The 13,471-nt window shown below is 37.9% G+C and overlaps 1 protein-coding gene across 4 annotated transcripts in view; it reads right to left on the minus strand.

Annotated features, from left to right (window-relative positions):
* The window catches only part of cntn5 (contactin 5), a 120,099-nt gene extending 107,033 nt beyond the window's left edge, over positions 1-13,066 (minus strand). For 2 of the 4 annotated variants that reach the window (XM_004560506.2, XM_004560505.2), the window contains exon 1: positions 12,566-13,066. The gene's annotated coding sequence lies outside the window, so the exon portion shown is untranslated. The remainder of the gene's footprint in view (positions 1-12,565) is intronic. The other 2 variants (XM_004560508.2, XM_004560507.2) reach the window with 1 other exon arrangement.
* Positions 13,067-13,471: the final 405 nt, after the last annotated feature.

A 13,471-nucleotide genomic window follows, 5' to 3' on the forward strand; every position in this document is an offset into this window, starting at 1 on the left:
ATCTCTAGAGCTCAGGTCTGCACAATTAACGCATCCACTTGTATTGCTAAGAACAAAGTAACAGGGTACATTTGAATAAAACCAACTAAACGAATGTGTTAATGATGTTTTATTCTATAAATTAGTAGCTCTTAATAGATGTATGAGAAGAAATATACAAAGCAAAGGCATTTTGTTGTAAATTCTTTGTTGGTACACAGATGATTAAATGAGGTGCTCTGAAACAGAAGTGGTGTAAATGGATTTATCTGCTAAAAGACAAAAAGAAAAATAAAGGAGATGCTAAGATGAGCTTTTATTTTAAAAAATCTTGCTTTGATGGTACAATCTCTGCAATTTAGCCAAAATGCATTTAATCAAGATTAAAATTCATGTTTGGGATTATGTTGATTTCTGACTGAATGCAGACAATTAAGCAGAGATGCAAAGTGAATGGTGGGCAGGAAAGAGGAATCCAAATATTAGATCTGTAATGTGAAGTAAAGGTCGCTTCCAACATAGCAATAATGTGACCTGATTTTCCTCGCTCAAATCAAGGGGCACAAGTTGCTATGGTAACTATAGTGTGGTCCACAGAATGGAAGCTGGTAGTAAAGATGCTTTTAAAAGAAATCTGCATTAACAGTCTGATTAGGAATAACTATTTTTTAATGTGTGGTCAATTTCGAAGATTCGTGACTTAAAAATTAAAAACAACAGCTACTGAAACATAGCCACGTATTTCTTCATCATTCATTCCCAGTGCAGTTCTCAGTGCAGTCCCGTGGTAATATTTATGGCAATGATATATATACACCTAATTAAGCCTCAATTTATTTGAATCTGATCTCAACAGTCCAGATCCTAAAGTGATAAAGTGCTTTCATTTTTACTATGGAGAACACAGTGATGATATACTAGTTCATATAAGCAACTAAATTTCTATTTCTAATTTTTTTAAAGCGGGATCACTAATCGCAATGAACAAATTACAGATAATAGTTCATGCAAATTTGATTATGTTGCACCAGTGAAACTGTGGTTCAAAAATAGATTTGTATTGTAGGAAAACCCGAGGCTGATGTTGTAAGATGACCATGAACAATAATCAACATGATTAAAGCATTTCAGCCTTTGTCTTGGCTACTTTGAAAACACAAGGCTTTTCACAAGTATATGGAACAGTCAGTAAATCTAAATAAGAAATGGCCACACACGCGCGCACACACACACCCTACTTCCAGATAATAAATTATCAAATCAAAATTTATTTATTTATATAGCACATATTAAAACAACAATGTTAACCATAGTGCTTCACAGTCAGTAAAAGCACGAGACCATTAAAACAAACAATAAAACAGGACAACAAACAATAGGTAACAACACAACAAGCTAGAACAGCCAACTAGTTAGAATCAAAAGCCAAAGTACAAAGATACGTTTTAAGACGTAATTTAAAAGACTGGATAGACTCGGCAGTACGAATATGAACAGGGAGTTTATTCCAGAGCCTAGGTGCCACGGTTGCAAAGGCCCGGTCACCTCTCGACTTCAATCGAGACCTAGGTTGTGCTAGGAGCATGTGATTGGACAATTTAAGAGTTCTGTAGGGATGGGTACCAGTATCCAGTGCCATTATGGCACCGGTTCTGACATAAACGATAGTAACCAGACCAAAAAGCAGCGCACATTTCGGTGCTTTATTTCGGTGCTCTTTTTTTCCCTGAGATGCCATACACTTTGGATTCCAGCCAATCATTTTACCTTTGCGAGCGTAGTAGGCGGGACCAGGTACGTACGTTCTTTTAGAGCAGAGCTACAGATTAAAAATGCCCAGGGTGAAGCGGTCAAAAGTCTGGCTGTACTTCACAGCAAAAGATGCAAACTCAGCAGCCTGCAACAAGTGCTTTAAGGTGATACTGTGATACTGTCAAAGGAGGTAACACCTCGAATCTGATGAAACACCTGGCGACGTATAGCATTTTGTTAAAAGCCGAGAAATGCGCCGTATTTGATCTACTGCGGGTGGGTTGCCTGTTATCGGACCCGGAGTTAGCAACATCCCCCAAAAACCCGAAGAGGAGAGTCCTGGCCCCTAGCACTGCCAGTGTAGCAGAAATGATGACGGATGATGATGCAGCAGCAGCCGTTCTTCTCTGCGTGAGTAGCTTAATGTTGTTCGTGTGTAATTTACGTTGAGTAGGCTAACCACGTTATTAAATTAATGCATGTAAGGTGAACTACCAAACACCGTCATAGTTACATGCGGCCGTCTTCATGTTTGATGGCAGATACTCCCTTCACCCTGGCCAAAAAGGCTAAAATGACCAAAGAAAAAGTGGAAAACGGCTAAACATGAGAGGTTTTTGGACAAAGTTGGTGTTTTTTTTCCCCCCCATTGTTTAAGCACTGCTTCCAGCCAAGAGTGATGCCATAAATCCCCTATAGTTGCAGAAAAGGCTAACATTGTTATCTTTTTACAAAAAAACAGCTAAACATGACAAAGTTTTTGTTCTCCATTCTTTAAGCACCAGTTCGAGCACCATTTAAGCACCGACACAGTTTCAAAAGTACCGGTTTGGTACTGGTATCGGATAAAACCTAAACGATCCCCATCCCTAGTGCTCTGTTGGGATTGTATAAGTGGAGTAGTTCAGAAAGATAGCTGGGTGCTAAATTATTCAGAATTTTAAAAGTGAACAAAAGAATTTTCAAATCTATGCGATATTTAACAGGGAGCCAATGTAATTTGGCTAAAATTGGAGTTATGTGTTCATATATAAACAATGAATTTAACCACTTGGAATTTTTTTTCTTTTATTCTCTATATGGACAACAGTATCGGACCACACGTCTTAACATCAGAATTCTTGTTTTTTTCAAACACATTGCTAAAGATGTATAAAATCAAGCATCTAACCACACAGTCTCGTTTTCCAAAGACTTGTGAAAGTCTGAGTTATTCTAAAGAGCTTACCGAGGTTCCTACTGTACAAAAGTCATCAGCACTCTGCTGACTCAATAACTGCCTCCTCTGGCATTAACACCAGCAGAAATAATGCACTGGGAGCTTCATATCTTCATAGCATACCTCTGGCACCGCCGCTAACTTTTCTGAGACATGTTATTGAATTCAATTCAATTCAATATGAGCTCATATTTTTTGTGAAATAGTACAATGTCTGAGTTTAAACATTCAATATGTTTTTAGTTGGGACAAGGCCACATTTACCATAGCATTACCTCTTCTTTTACCAACGGTTGGTAAACATCTGAGAACTGAGGAAACCGGCTGTTGGACTAGCGGAAGAGAAATGTTATCTCATTTTTGTCTGATATAGGATCGATTCTAGCTGATCAACAGTCCTGAATTAAATGTGTTCAGTTGATGAAAGATCTGGACTACAGACAGGCCAGTTCAGCACCCAGACTTTTCTATTACAAAGCCATGCTGTTTAAAAAGCAATGTCTTATTGGAATATGCCACACAGCAAAATCTCCAGTGTTAAATTAACACTGGAGATTTTGCTGTGCAGGGTTTCCCTGAAACAGATCAAGATGGGAGTATATGTTGCTCTAAATCACATATATATCTTTCACCACTGTGCAAGCTGCTAATTCCATAGGCACTGATGCACCCCCATATCATCAGAGATGCAGTTTTTACAAAACCATGCTGATGGTTAGTGGGATGGTTCCTCTCCTCCTTAGTCCAGAGAATGTAGTGTTAATGTTTTCCAAACCAAAAATTCAATTTGTCTGTCCAAAAAACAGTTTTTCACTTTGTCTCAATCCAGTTAATGAGCTTTGACCTTGGGAAGACAGCTTTAAGATTCTCTTTTTATGTCCAGTCGTGTTACTCACCGGTTGTCAATTAACTTAGTAAATAGCAAAAATGCAGTAAAAGCTTCTTATATTAACCATTTACTTCTCCAGCCTTCTGCTGTCCTGGTCCCAACTTATTAAAGACATGTTAAATTCAAAATGAGGCAATGCTTTTAATAAACTGGTATTTTGGTGGGCTTCATTTTTCAGTCCTAATTATTCCGTCCTATTTTGTATTTGAATACCATTACAAACCAAGTTCATTATGAAAAAAACTGCACAAATTTCCCAAATTTTTGAATCTAAACTCATCGTGTAACGCATATAAAACATCAAATGATTGCATGTTTGCAGAAAATTCATATTAAAAAATGCACAGTGGAAAAAAATCAAGTCAACAAGATTCAGTTCTCAGGGGAAGGCAGCAACAGGCAGAATTGTATGGTTTGATCATGTAGTTGAAGCTGTATCGTGGACGCTTTCATACATTTTTCAGAATGTCAGTGGGGAAGTTTGAGCTCTTCTTGGCACAGCTGGGACCACATGTGATTTGCAGAGAAATAATTTTAGAGAGTCGATTGACACAGAGCTGCATCCAGCTGTGTTTCTGAGGTAAAACAGCAGAAAGATGATTGCCAAATGCAGTTGTCAGATCTCTTTATTCGGATCTGAAAAATTGAATATGGTTTGAAAAAACAAATGCTTCATATTTGTCCAGCCAAATTATGCCGCCGCTATGAACAGCTGCATTAGGCATAGGTGAGTCTGATTTCCACTGATTTTACACGTCTGTTGTGTAAAGGGCTTTACCTGACTGTAAACCAGTCGTGAACTATTGTATAGGAGAATTCAGCTTAGTATGGTTTATCTACTATGTGATTGATTGAGCCAGTATATATATAAAGAAAACCTGTTCATTTAGATGTAACCTCCTGGGCACTTTACATTCATTGCATTACATTACAACTTTTACAATTAAAAGTTCACTATACCTTTTAGCTATTGCAGAACTTGGTTTAAATATACATTTTACTTGTCATTTACAGGATCTTATTTCAGAGCTATCATTGTGTAACATTTAAGTTGCTTTAAGTCCTCTTGGTTACTTACCAAGTGGAAAAGTGAAACAAACGTAAGTCTCGCAATCCCTGAGAAATATATCCAGCTCCAAGTGTAGTTAAAAAACTGTTCTGTTGCACTTGCAATAGAAAGAAAAACTTTAGTCAGCTCATTCACAACCAAGAGAGTCTGCAGAAGGTAACTTGCACAAATTTTCCATGTATGGACTTTTGCAGACCTGTCCAGGGTGCACGGTGCCTGTCGCCCTAATGCACTTACTTTTACTTTTTGCAGTCTGTTTTTAACTTTTGTCAAACACAGAGAACACCTGTCTGCTGACAAAGGTATCTTGGGCTCACAATGTTTTAAGGCTAAGGCTAGTGGTCTTAAAATATACATGAATGGTGAATAATCTGACTGCTGCATTACTCTGCTCACATATACTATATTTTAATATAGTACATATTCCCTTTAAATGGTCATTGTTAACATATATTTATGTTTCCTTTTATCAGATAATAGAAAAAAAATGAAATAGTACAAGAAACATGATCCACTGAGACAATAGTAATAACCAGCAGACACATCCAAATCAAATTCAAGCTGCTGTTTTGAAGTGCTAAATCCAGATTTTATTACTACAACATTTTCTGATCACTCAGACAGACAGTAGATTCACATACATACAAAAAAGAAATTAAATGAGGAAAAAGAAAAAAATAACAATTTTATATGCACTTCTTTTTTTTTTTTTTAGCACAATGCAAAAAAAAAAAAAAAATCTGTGATTTTAGTTGCTTTTCTCTCCTCTGCTCTGATTTCACCACTCCAGCTGTTTTCAGTGTGTGCTCCACTCCATGTTGAAAGTTCATCCTTTCCTCACCCACACAGAGTGAGAAAATAACAAAGGAGATACTACTAGAACTTAATGTTGCTCGAATTGAAGACTGTGTGCTCTCTAATTGTAAGAGCAATAAAAGATTTCCAACAAACGACAGTAAGCAATGACTCTTTCTCGGGCTTGTCTTTGAGATAAAGAAACAGGCTGAAAATTCCTTCACTATAATGGCTCTCTGCATGTTTTTAAATATGCTTAGGTAACGCAGAAAATTAGATTAGACACTCTGAGGCTTGATTACAAATTAATCTGTTTACCACAGAACAGTTTGTGGTAAGTAGAATAAGACTTGGAAAAAAAGAGAATGGCCCTTTAAACCATTTGAAACCATCCCATAAATGTTTTCCCTTTGAAGCTAAACTAATTCAATTACCTAGAAACTGTAGATCTAAGTGTGTGCGTTTCAGACCAGAGATTCTCTCCTGCACAGCAGATGTTCTACGTACTGTAGCTGATTAATTACAAGCCTTCAGTTGCCGAACAATCGGAGTTGCTTATGATGTGCTAGAATGAGAATTACAGTCAATAATTGTAGAGTTGTACAGCTTAGTGAATGTTCGGAACTTTTTCAAAAAAGGTTTGGCCAGTTTTATTTTCACAGGCTGCACTTTTGGCATTTTCATTTTTGTGTAGCCCCCCCCTTTCTGTCACATCTCTCATCAATCTCCCATTATGTTAACTGCAGCATTCATTGTTCCAACAAACTGCTGGAAAATGAAACAATCCAGCAGCCTCTCACCCAGTGCTCAGAGGTTGCCTATCTTATTGTTTTATTAAGAGCATAACAGCATTACAATTTAAAGAGATATTAAGAATGGATAACGTTGACTTGAAAATTAAAATATAAACCATATAAATTAATTGCACATATTGAAGTAATGGTATAGCTACTGTGAAATGCGGGAAAGAAATGAAAATGAAACCAAATGCAAAAAAGGAAAAAAATAAAATATTTAATCTCGCTTGTATTTTTTTCAGTATCATTACAATGCTTCTCACAGCAAGCTGACAGCTGATATCAAGAAATGGTGTAAACCCAAACATCAGCATTCACAACACAATAGCAGCTTTGTATAGATGCTTCACAGAACAGCATCCTTTCTTTTATTTCCTGTAAAATGCATCAGTGGGTCTGTCTTATCCCAACACCTAATGAATCCTCACATCATCCTAATATCTGGAAGACATTTTACTCTTATTAAGTCTGACAAAAAAGCCTTTTTTTAACACCATGGATACTATATACTGAAGTGTGTTAAATTGAATTCCTTTATCACACAATCCCAAGATCATTGACTTTAACTAACGTGTTTATATAAGTTCAAAGTTAGGTACAGAAAATGAAAATCACCCAAGATCAGGTCTTGCCCATTCATATGAGTACCATTATATCATAGCCTAACAAAACAATACTTCAGAATTTATGCATTCATAAGAATAGAATAAATTCACTGTTGCTGTCACAGGAGACCGAATGGTGAGGTACTGCACAAGACAGCTAAGCACAACAGCCTTCTCAGTTGTTTTCCAACAGATTCCTCCATACACATTTCATCTCTTGGGAGAAAGAGGCATGAGAGTGGAATATAACAACTCAACATGCAAGAAAGGTGACCCTAAAACACTCTCTTCTTTTAATGGACAGCATTCCCTTGGAAAAATCCCTACTATTAGGTTCATCATGAAGGAGCAGACGCTACGAAGGACTTGACTTGAAATGTGTCCAAGAACTACTGAGGTTACTGTTCTGGAAAGAATATGTCTGCACTCTGAAAGAGCTGACAGTAACCTGCAATTAGAATCAATGGTGTAAACATGCATATAAAAATACAGCACAAGTCAAACAAAACTGTTCTCAAGATGATTCCTCATTTCCAATCAAACTTTTACAAGAGAAAACACAGCACATAAAAATCGTTAATGCAATAACGAGCTAGAAAACAGCCGTTAAGCAACAGGGCCTAAAGACATTTTCACTAGGGTTAAAGATTAAAATGTGAAAGGTAATTCGACCTAATTATGTTCAAGACATGATTAAAAAGTTCCGAGACTGTTGCAGTTTTCCAATAACTGAGAGCATCACGCACATTTAATAGGTGCAAGTGGTGTAGAAGGGAACTACTTTGATGGGGGTGGCGCTGGATTACTTTTATGGGCGCGGCCTCAGGACTTGTGAAATGTTACATTAAAATCACTGGTTTCTCAGTGTTCCTTTGATTTCTATAAACACTGCTCATGCTCTCCGTGTCTTTGGAGGTAAGACTTATTAAGATACCACAGGAGTAGATATGGAGCTGTAAAGTCTGGTGTGAGCTCCAATGAATTTTAAGTGAGGCATAAAAAAATTGCCTCCTAGGAATCATTTGGCGTATCAATGCCCTGCTTGAGGTAATGAGAAACAAAAATTAAATATATAACAGTATAAAAAAGAATGCAAATAAAATTATGAATCTTAGGTAACAATGACTTATTATGCCTCAAATTCTATTGAAGATTATACACATAGCTTGCAAGCAACCCCTTTTTGTCTGTCGTTATAACACTTTTGAATGCATTCCCAATCTGACAAACACAAACTCGTTTACCAGTTACATATATTTTTTTAAATGTTTTATTTATTTATATAATCAAATTTTACTTTCTTTCATATGAAAGTCAAAAGTGTCACTAAATTCAGCTAATCTTTCATTTTGTACTATCAGCATGATGCAGATATAGCCTTAGACCCTGTATTTGACTCCCATGAAACTGCATAGCCAGTTTTTACACCTTCATCTCACTAATCTGTCTAGAGCATGAGATTGTTAGACGTTTGGAAGATAAAAAATCAAAGAGTGTTGTGCTTCATCATGGCCCTGGTAGATAAGGCCCTTTACTGTCACATAAAATCAGGAGCTGCCTACTGAAAAACACTCCATCCTCGGGCTATTCCCCACCATCATCACTACTCTCTCCATACCATCTCTGCAAATACTTGGTGTTCGCTTCACTGACAAAGTCCTTCCTTACACCACGCAAGTAACATGTTGAGTACAGGGTGCTACTGCGCAGATTTCATCAATGAAGTCAAAAGGTTTGCCTTGTTGCCCCGATAATCAACTAGATTTACCATTTCAACTAATGAGAGACCCATATTTTGATTACAAGTGTGTTCCTGTTTTCATTTCAACTACTACTTCATAAATGCATTGCTTTGTTTCAGTTAATAACCTTTAACACTTTAAAAGCACATATTTAAGCTGTGGCGCAGAGGAAGCCTGCAGGTATCTTCAGATCACTTGCTCAAATTAAACACACTGAGGACAGCCCAAAGACAAATGATACCAGGGCAGCATAATTAACCAACCTGAGGCTGTGGGACATATTAGCAAACCAAAATAAGTTATTTTAGCCATTCTGAAAGCAGTAGAAATCAAGAAAGGAAAGCCCCAGGTTGATGCAGTCACGTCACTTGTTTTAATTACACACTGCTAACTCACACAATTGTTATGGTGCGTGGTGTTTTTGTACAACCTCCTGGCTGCAGCGCACGAGTCAGATCAAAGCAGCGACGTACATACGAGATGAAGATACGAGGCTGAAGGATGCAAAACTGCGCTCAAATTAACAGTACTTATTTTGTTCACACACACGCTTTAGCATTGCAATGTCAGTGCGACTTAAGATTGTCTGTTTGACTCATTGGACATCAAATCCAAGTCATTCATAACCGTGACAAGTGGATGAGGGTGCTGAAAGTCAGTCTTTGTTACACAGATGCTTCTAAGCAATTATATAAATTAAGTTGTCAGATGGGTCATGAGGGATGTTTGTCTTCCAGGCTGTGCTAGACCAGCCTGCCTTACAAACAAAGTGCTAGATAGGAAGACAGCCACAGAGGAGTTTGCCACTGTCAAGATTACCAACACTTCTTAAAAGGAATTTCTTTAATCCAACAAATGCATGTCATCTCAAATCACTGCATGGAATATTCCCAGGGCCTACATTGTTAGTCACGATTATGTTTTGAGCACAAAATTAAGCCCTTGCATCCTCTGGACAGTGAAAAACATGTTGTTTATATATTTGAGGATGCTCAGCAATTTCCTATCACTGCCTCACTGCGCTTTTGTCACCATAGAAGTAGCTTCAGAGTGCTCTATACAATAAAGCAGGATATAGTGTGATATCCTTTGAATAGCTTTGCTCACAACACTCTACAGGGACATGTTGAGCGCCACTTGTGCTCCGCACAACATTTTTGTCCGTTTTCACTTTATTAGTTGCAGATTTGTCAGTGAAAATATGATTCCCTTGGGTGGTGAGACAGTTTCTATCCCTAGCCTCTCTCTTGTCACTGCTGATATGCATTTTTTTTCCCCCAAGTGTCTCAAAGGCCTTCACCAGAGTTGTCGTTTTTAATTAGCCATACCCTAAATGCGTGTCTGTTGGCCCATGTCAATAGTCATTTAATTTAGGAGGATGGGGCAGCTGTAACATCAAGACATCTTTCATTTCAATCAAGGTTAGCCGATTTACTAATTTGCATTTCATCTCGCACCTGCCCCCATGTGGATTTACAAACATTTTAAAGCATGCGCTGCAAGCAAATAACTGATTTACATATGATAAAGATAGGGGTAACCTCTAATTCATGCCAAGTGAAACAAGCACAGCTGTGCGTTCCCTCCACCTTTCCCCCTGATATGCAGGTGAATCTCCTTTTGATTACTGCATCTGGTGACTTGAACTATACATCTCTTGGTGAGATGAGCCATTTTCAGATAATCTTAGGAAATTAAACCCAGCTGTACAATGAACTGATATGGCAATCATTTAAGCACATAGGGCTTATGAAATATAGATATACATCTATAATAATATTAAGGCAAATTATAGGACATTTGAAATCCCAAGCATGCCTCCAAGTTATACTTCCATCATTAAGTCTTAATGGATGCTCTATTACACTAACAGAAAACCATAGAGCCACACTGTGATGTGGGTTATATGATTGTAACACTGCTATACAGTTTTAGAGATATAATTCAAAGCTATTTAGCTATTGGTGTTAAATTTGACCTATATTTAGGTGAGGTTTCTGTTTTTTACCCTTTTTTTTCATGGTGAAATATGGAAAGCTTCCTTGAGTCATAAATGCTCCATGTTTGTTAAAGTGGAGCCTTGTCCTCATGCTGAGAGTGAAATATACCAGTTGGAATCAGGGGAAAATAAAACAGAAAGCCACTGTTGTAAGAAAACAAAGATACAAATGGTTTTGCTGAATTTGCCTGAATTTTTTGACATTGTAGTAAAACTCCATATTGACTGCATCCATGTTGCAAGCAGTGTAGCTCTGCCACGGTGTATTGTATGTGACGTAGGCCACAGAGTTTAGAATAATTCATGAGGCAAATCAGAGAGAGAAGGCTACTTTTCTTTCAGCATATCCCACTCTCACATACACAAACTATACTTACACCATTGCGTATGTAACACGCTGGGTGTCAATAAAGCGAATGCCATATATTTCACAATTTTACAATTTATGGAGTAAGAACTATTGTTTTTGTTTTTTTACTGTTGGAAAATGTCTGTCTTTTTCTTGAGCTTCACAGATACATGCTGCATATGAACATCTACCACCTTCAAAGCAGATCTGAACATCTGCTACTACATGTCAGCTTCTGGGAACCACTGAAGGATGCAGAAAAAACTAGTTTCTATATTGACATACTTAGTGACCTTAAATTATTACAATGCTGTTTCTTAGTGCCTCAGAGTGGCAAAAATGAAGAAAACCCCAAGCAGCAGGGGAGTTACTGACAGCAGAAAGACCTTGAAAGGGTGCATTTTTCTTTGACAGACTTAATTCCTTCTGCCACCGCTTGGCTAATTACTGTCATTGAGAAGAAAGTCACGCAAACTTCTAAGGGGGAAAAAAAAGAAAAGAAAACATATCCTAATTGAGTAATTGCTTAATAATAGCCATTTCATTTCTGTGCACCATCCAAACACATCAATAAGACCAAACACAAGTCTGTGAGCCTAAAAGCCACAGTGGACAACCAACTGTCACCAGTGCACTTAGACCATACTATTACACTTTGCATTCAACACAGCCAAGCTGCAAAATTAGAGTTTGGCAAATCTGCATATCTCTGATTGGATAATTCCTATGGGTCTACTTGTGTGGTAAGTGGTGTGTTAGAAGCCTCCTGTTCTATTCTAACCTAAAAATGCAATCCTCCCTCCAAAAATACAGATCTTCTCCTGCCCTCACAGTGTAGCTCTTTTTCTTACAAAGAACATTTAATGGACCCATTTGAGATGCTAGAGCTCAAATCTACACATTGTTTTTTCTTTTTAAGACTGCTGAAGCTTTACTGTAGGACACCGCTAATTTGACTTCAAAACTGAAGTCATTATTTCAGCTAGCCCCAGGCGCGATGAGCAGCTGAAATGGTTCAATTTGACACTTTGTTGTGTGTTTTGTGCATCTTGAAACAGCTCCATCGCCCACATGCTTAATTTTGACTCTGTCACTCTTTTGGAAAAGGTAGAAGTTATTGAAGCAGCGTGGTTGGAAGTAAGCAAAGCGGACAGTCTGAAATCTAAAATGCACCCCCCAAAACTATTCAGCTCCTTACAGGTTTTCATTTATTTATTTATTTATTTATTTTTATGTTTTTCATGGATATCTCCAGGTTGTAAACTTGTCTCTCTTTAGACAACCCGCGTTCGCTCTTACAGATCCAGCTCTACAATCGATGGGAAAAATAAAAGAAATGCGAGTAAAGTGAAATACTTTAAAATACTCACGGAAATACAAAAAAGTCGTCCTCGGTCTCCGGGTGATAGCTGCTGTGGTAGCTGACCCAAACGACGGAATGGCAGCGGTTATATCCAGTGAAGTCCGGGTCCTCCTCTCTGCCGCTCTATGTGGTTAGTCAGCGCAAACAGCACATCCTTAAGCACAAACAGCAGGAAACAGGTACACTTCTTTCGGTCTCGAGCTCTTTACCCCCTAGAAGCGTGAAAGCTCGTCCTCGACTTCGGGGAGCTTACTGGATGTGCCGTGCGTCGTGCTGGACGTAGCTTTGGTTTAGTCTCTTCTCTGTCAGCCTCCACCGCTGCAGCCGGCTGAGGCTCTGTCTGCAGCGCAGCATCCCATCTCCCTGGTGCTGAGGAAAAAAAGGTGGCCCTTAGATAGTTATAAGGAGTGGCATTGCATCAGTGCATCGGTTTCTGCCACTGTACAAAGATCTTGGTCGGAATATGCTTTTCTATCTGCTGGTCCCTTTGATGCTGAAGTTGATTAAGTGGGGGTGGAAAAAACCTGCTTTGTAAATGGCTGAATATACCCCCTCTTTTCAAGAGTGCGCATATAATGCTGACTTGGGTTTCTCCCCTTTTTGTTCATTACCGTAATACATACACGTCTACAGCCCCATTAACACATGTGTAAGGCACTGATAATTTATTAAAACTAATTTTTATATACATTTCCAGTCGAGTCTTGCTGCTGAATTTTCTCCCCATTTTTAGCCTATTGTGAAATATGACAAAAATGTTTTTTTTCATCGTTATTTTTAACATTCACCTTGTTAAGGTATTAAGCAATAAACAGCTACTGTATGTAGCAAATGGCTAACTTTGGCTTAGCATGTTTCACCAATTTCGCAGATTAAAGTTTTAAATACAAAATTAACTTGAAGCTTATTTTTT

This window comes from Maylandia zebra, linkage group LG14, assembly GCF_041146795.1.
Source record: "Maylandia zebra isolate NMK-2024a linkage group LG14, Mzebra_GT3a, whole genome shotgun sequence".
Classification (NCBI taxonomy): Eukaryota; Metazoa; Chordata; class Actinopteri; order Cichliformes; family Cichlidae; genus Maylandia; species Maylandia zebra.